Source organism: Onychostruthus taczanowskii, unplaced genomic scaffold (assembly GCF_017590055.1).
Source record: "Onychostruthus taczanowskii isolate IOZ18803 unplaced genomic scaffold, ASM1759005v1 scaffold408, whole genome shotgun sequence".
In the NCBI taxonomy this organism is placed as follows: Eukaryota; Metazoa; Chordata; class Aves; order Passeriformes; family Passeridae; genus Onychostruthus; species Onychostruthus taczanowskii.
This window is the reverse complement of record NW_024501549.1, coordinates 2,246-8,465: the sequence shown is the minus strand read 5'-3', so window position 1 is coordinate 8,465 and position 6,220 is coordinate 2,246.

The window sequence follows — 6,220 nt, the reverse complement described above, 5'->3', positions numbered from 1 at the left end:
CGGGGACGCCCCCCCGGCCCCCCCGGCCCCCGGAGGCCCCGCCCGGTGGTGCCGGTCCCGGGACCGCCGGTGAGTCACGGCCGTGACTCAGCCCCGCCACAACAGCGTCGCCAGGCAACGGCGGGGGGGGGCGGGGGGGGGGGACCCCCACCCTTAACGGGGACCACCGAGCCATAGTGGGGCTCACAGACCCGAACTGGGGACCACCGACCCATAGTGGGACTCACAGACCCGAATTGGGGACCACCGACCCATAGTGGGACTCACAGACCCATAGTGGGGACCCCCCCCCCCACACGGGGGAGCCCCGACCTATATCGGGGACCCCCGACTCATATTGGGGACTCACAGACCCGAATTGGGGACCCCCGACCCATACTGGGGACCCCCGACCCTTATTGGGGATTCACAGACCTATAGTGGGGACCCCCGACCTATATTGGGGAACCCTGACCCGTATCATGGACCCCTGACCCATATGGGGACCCCCAACCCATATCAGGGACCCCTGACTCATATGGAGGCCCCTGACCCATATTGGGACCCCTGACCCGGACCCCTGACCCATATGGGGACCCCTGACCCATTATGGGGACCCCTGACCCAGACCCCCATTATGGGGGCCCCTGACCCATTATGGGGACCCCTGACCCGGACCCCTGACCCATATCAAGGACCCCTGACCCATTATGGGGGCCCCTGACCCATTATGGGGACCCCTGACCCGGACCCCTGACCCATATCAAGGACCCCTGACCCATTATGGGGACCCCTGACCCCTATTGGGGACCCCCTGGCCCACATGGCGCTCGCAGTCCCTGCCAGTGCCCCTCGCCCAGTGCTCCCAGTTTGCCCAGTGCCAGGGCACACGACTGTGGTGCCATGTGTGTGCCGTGCCGGCGTCACCCGTGTCACTGCCATGTTGTGCCCTGTTCCACACCAGCGTCACCCGTGTCACTGCCATGTTGTGCCCTGTTCCACACCGGTGTCACCCGTGTCACTGCCATGTTGTGCCCTGTTCCACACCAGTGTCACCCATGTCACTGCCATGTTGTGCCCTGTTCCACACCAGTGTCACCCATGTCACTGCCATGTTGTGCCCTGTTCCACACCAGCGTCACCCGTGTCACTGCCATGTTGTGCCCTGTTCCATGGTGGTGTCACCCGTGTCACTGCCATGTGGTGCCCTGTTCCACACCAGTGTCACCCGTGTCACTGCCATGTTGTGCCCTGTTCCACACCAGTGTCACCCGTGTCACTGCCCTGCCCTGCCCTGCCGTGCCGTGCCGTGCTGTGCTATTCTGTGCTGGTGTCACCCATGTCAGTGCCGTGCCAGTGTCACTCCTGTCGCTGCCATCCCTGCCCTGCCGTGCCCTCCCGTGCCGTGCCGGTGACACCCCTGTCACTGCCATTTCTGCCGTGCCATGCCATGCCGTGCCATGCCATGCCGTTTCACACCAGTGACACCCCTGTCACTGCCATGCCGTGCCCTCCCGTGCCGTGCCGTGCACTCCCGTGCCGTGCTGTTTCACACCAGTGACACCCCTGTCACTGCCATCTCTGCCATGCCGTGCCGTGCCGTGCCGTGCTGTTTCACACCAGTGACACCCCTGTCACTGCCATGCCGTGCCCTCCCGTGCCGTGCCGTGCACTCCCGTGCCGTGCTGTTTCACACCAGTGACACCCCTGTCACTGCCATCTCTGCCATGCCATGCCGTGCCGTGCCGTGCCGTGCTGTTTCACACCAGTGACACCCCTGTCACTGCCATGCCGTGCCCTCCCGTGCCGTGCCGTGCACTCCCGTGCTGTGCTGTTTCACACCAGTGACACCCCTGTCACTGCCATCTCTGCCATGCCATGCCGTGCCGTGCCGTGCCGTGCTGTTTCACACCAGTGACACCCCTGTCACTCCCATGCCCTCCCGTGCCATGCCCTCCCGTGCCGTGCCGTGCCGTTTCACACCAGTGACACCCCTGTCACTGCCATCTCTGCCATGCCATGCCGTGCCGTGCCGTGCCGTGCTGTTTCACACCAGTGACACCCCTGTCACTCCCATGCCCTCCCGTGCCATGCCCTCCCGTGCCGTGCCCTCCCGTGCTGTGCTGTTTCACACCAGTGACACCCCTGTCACTGCCATCCCTCCCGTGCCGTGCCGTGCCGTGCTGTTTCACACCAGTGACACCCCTGTCACTGCCGTGCCCTCCCGTGCCATGCCATGCCGTGCCGTTTCACACCAGTGACACCCCTGTCACTGCCATCTCTGCCATGCCATGCCGTGCCGTGCCGTGCCGTGCTGTTTCACACCAGTGACACCCCTGTCACTCCCATGCCCTCCCGTGCCATGCCCTCCCGTGCCGTGCCGTGCCGTTTCACACCAGTGACACCCCTGTCACTGCCATCTCTGCCATGCCATGCCGTGCCGTGCCGTGCCGTGCTGTTTCACACCAGTGACACCCCTGTCACTCCCATGCCCTCCCGTGCCATGCCCTCCCGTGCCGTGCCCTCCCGTGCTGTGCTGTTTCACACCAGTGACACCCCTGTCACTGCCATCCCTCCCGTGCCGTGCCGTGCCGTGCTGTTTCACACCAGTGACACCCCTGTCACTGCCGTGCCCTCCCGTGCCATGCCATGCCGTGCCGTTTCACACCAGTGACACCCCTGTCACTGCCATCTCTGCCATGCCATGCCGTGCCGTGCCGTGCCGTGCTGTTTCACACCAGTGACACCCCTGTCACTCCCATGCCCTCCCGTGCCATGCCCTCCCGTGCCGTGCCGTGCCGTTTCACACCAGTGACACCCCTGTCACTGCCATCTCTGCCATGCCATGCCGTGCCGTGCCGTGCCGTGCTGTTTCACACCAGTGACACCCCTGTCACTCCCATGCCCTCCCGTGCCATGCCCTCCCGTGCCGTGCCCTCCCGTGCTGTGCTGTTTCACACCAGTGACACCCCTGTCACTGCCATCCCTCCCGTGCCGTGCCGTGCCGTGCTGTTTCACACCAGTGACACCCCTGTCACTGCCGTGCCCTCCCGTGCCATGCCATGCCGTGCCGTTTCACACCAGTGACACCCCTGTCACTGCCATCTCTGCCATGCCATGCCGTGCCGTGCCGTGCCGTGCTGTTTCACACCAGTGACACCCCTGTCACTCCCATGCCCTCCCGTGCCATGCCCTCCCGTGCCGTGCCGTGCCGTTTCACACCAGTGACACCCCTGTCACTGCCATCTCTGCCATGCCATGCCGTGCCGTGCCGTGCCGTGCTGTTTCACACCAGTGACACCCCTGTCACTCCCATGCCCTCCCGTGCCATGCCCTCCCGTGCCGTGCCCTCCCGTGCTGTGCTGTTTCACACCAGTGACACCCCTGTCACTGCCATCCCTCCCGTGCCGTGCCGTGCCGTGCTGTTTCACACCAGTGACACCCCTGTCACTGCCGTGCCCTCCCGTGCCATGCCATGCCGTGCCGTTTCACACCAGTGACACCCCTGTCACTGCCATCTCTGCCATGCCATGCCGTGCCGTGCCGTGCCGTGCTGTTTCACACCAGTGACACCCCTGTCACTCCCATGCCCTCCCGTGCCATGCCCTCCCGTGCCGTGCCGTGCCGTTTCACACCAGTGACACCCCTGTCACTGCCATCTCTGCCATGCCATGCCGTGCCGTGCCGTGCCGTGCTGTTTCACACCAGTGACACCCCTGTCACTCCCATGCCCTCCCGTGCCATGCCCTCCCGTGCCGTGCCCTCCCGTGCTGTGCTGTTTCACACCAGTGACACCCCTGTCACTGCCATCCCTCCCGTGCCGTGCCGTGCCGTGCTGTTTCACACCAGTGACACCCCTGTCACTGCCGTGCCCTCCCGTGCCATGCCATGCCGTGCCGTTTCACACCAGTGACACCCCTGTCACTGCCATCTCTGCCATGCCATGCCGTGCCGTGCCGTGCCGTGCTGTTTCACACCAGTGACACCCCTGTCACTCCCATGCCCTCCCGTGCCATGCCCTCCCGTGCCGTGCCGTGCCGTTTCACACCAGTGACACCCCTGTCACTGCCATCTCTGCCATGCCATGCCGTGCCGTGCCGTGCCGTGCTGTTTCACACCAGTGACACCCCTGTCACTCCCATGCCCTCCCGTGCCATGCCCTCCCGTGCCGTGCCCTCCCGTGCTGTGCTGTTTCACACCAGTGACACCCCTGTCACTGCCATCCCTCCCGTGCCGTGCCGTGCCGTGCTGTTTCACACCAGTGACACCCCTGTCACTGCCGTGCCCTCCCGTGCCATGCCATGCCGTGCCGTTTCACACCAGTGACACCCCTGTCACTGCCATCTCTGCCATGCCATGCCGTGCCGTGCCGTGCCGTGCTGTTTCACACCAGTGACACCCCTGTCACTCCCATGCCCTCCCGTGCCATGCCCTCCCGTGCCGTGCCGTGCCGTTTCACACCAGTGACACCCCTGTCACTGCCATCTCTGCCATGCCATGCCGTGCCGTGCCGTGCCGTGCTGTTTCACACCAGTGACACCCCTGTCACTCCCATGCCCTCCCGTGCCATGCCCTCCCGTGCCGTGCCCTCCCGTGCTGTGCTGTTTCACACCAGTGACACCCCTGTCACTGCCATCCCTCCCGTGCCGTGCCGTGCCGTGCTGTTTCACACCAGTGACACCCCTGTCACTGCCGTGCCCTCCCGTGCCATGCCATGCCGTGCCGTTTCACACCAGTGACACCCCTGTCACTGCCATCTCTGCCATGCCATGCCGTGCCGTGCCGTGCCGTGCTGTTTCACACCAGTGACACCCCTGTCACTCCCATGCCCTCCCGTGCCATGCCCTCCCGTGCCGTGCCGTGCCGTTTCACACCAGTGACACCCCTGTCACTGCCATCTCTGGTGGGGCAGGGCCCGCAGTGGGGCAGGGCTGGCGCCGCGGCAGCAGTGACGCGTTGTGGTTTCGCTACTTCCGATATAAAACTCTGTTTAATGTCTGTGTGTGCAGCATCGCCATGGTGACCCCCGGCCCCCCCCGGGCCCGGCAGGGCCTGTGGCGCCCCACGGCATCGCTGTGGGGTGTGCGGCCCCCGGCCGTGGGGCACGGGAGGTGCTCGCTGTGGGGAGTGCCGTGGGGCAGGGAACCCGCTTTCTGTGGGGCACTGAACCCCATGTCTGTGGGGCACACAGTCGGTGTGCCATGGGGCACCAAACCCCTTGCCATAGGGCACTGAAGCCCCTTTGTGTGGGGCACTGAACCCCCTCTCTGTGGGGCACACAGTCCCTATGCCATGGGGCACCGGGATCCCTCCCTTGGGGCACTGAACCCCCTTGCCATAGGGCACTGAACCCCCTCTCTGTGGGGCACACAGTCCCTGTGCCATGGGGCACTGAACCCCTTGTACCATGGGGTTCGGTGCCCCACAGTTCTATCTCTGTGGGGCATTGAACCCCCTCTCTGTGGGGCACTGAACCCCCTCTCTGTGGGGCACACAGTCCCTGTGCCATGGGGCACCAAACCCCTTGCCATAGGGCACTGAAGCCCCTTTGTGTGGGGCACTGAACCCCCTCTCTGTGGGGCACACAGTCCCTATGCCATGGGGCACTGAACCCCCTCTCTGTGGGGCACACAGTCCCTATGCCATGGGGTACCGGGATCCCTCCCTGTGGGGCACTGAACCCCTTGTGCCATGGGGCAGAGAACCCCCTCTCTGTGGGGCAGGGAACCCCCTCTCCATGGGGCACGTGGGGCACTCATCCCCCTCGCCATGGGACATGAAGCCCCCTCTCCATGTGACACATGGGGCACTGAGCCCCTCTCCATGGGGCACGGATCCCCCTGCTGTGGGGCACACATCGCTCTGATCCCGTCGCCATGGGGCACGGATCCCCCTCTCCATGGGGCACAAAGCCCCCTCTCCATGGGGCACGGATCCCCCTCTCCATGGGGATGAAGCCCCCTTTCCATGGGGCACGGATCCCCTCACCATGGGGCACGAAGGCCCCCTGCTCCCTTCCGGTGCCACCGTGGGGCCGTGCGGGGTCTGGGCTCGGTTCTGGGGGTCCGGGCCGGTTCTGGGGGGGCCGTGCGGGGTCTGGGGGGCCCTGGGGGTCCGGGCCGGTTCTGGGGGGTCCGTACGGGGTCCGGGCCGGTTCTGGGGGGGCCGCGGGCTCCGGGGCGGTCCCGGGGCGGTCCCGGGGCGGGCGGAGGCAATCCCGGTCCCTCCTCGGGGACCCCTG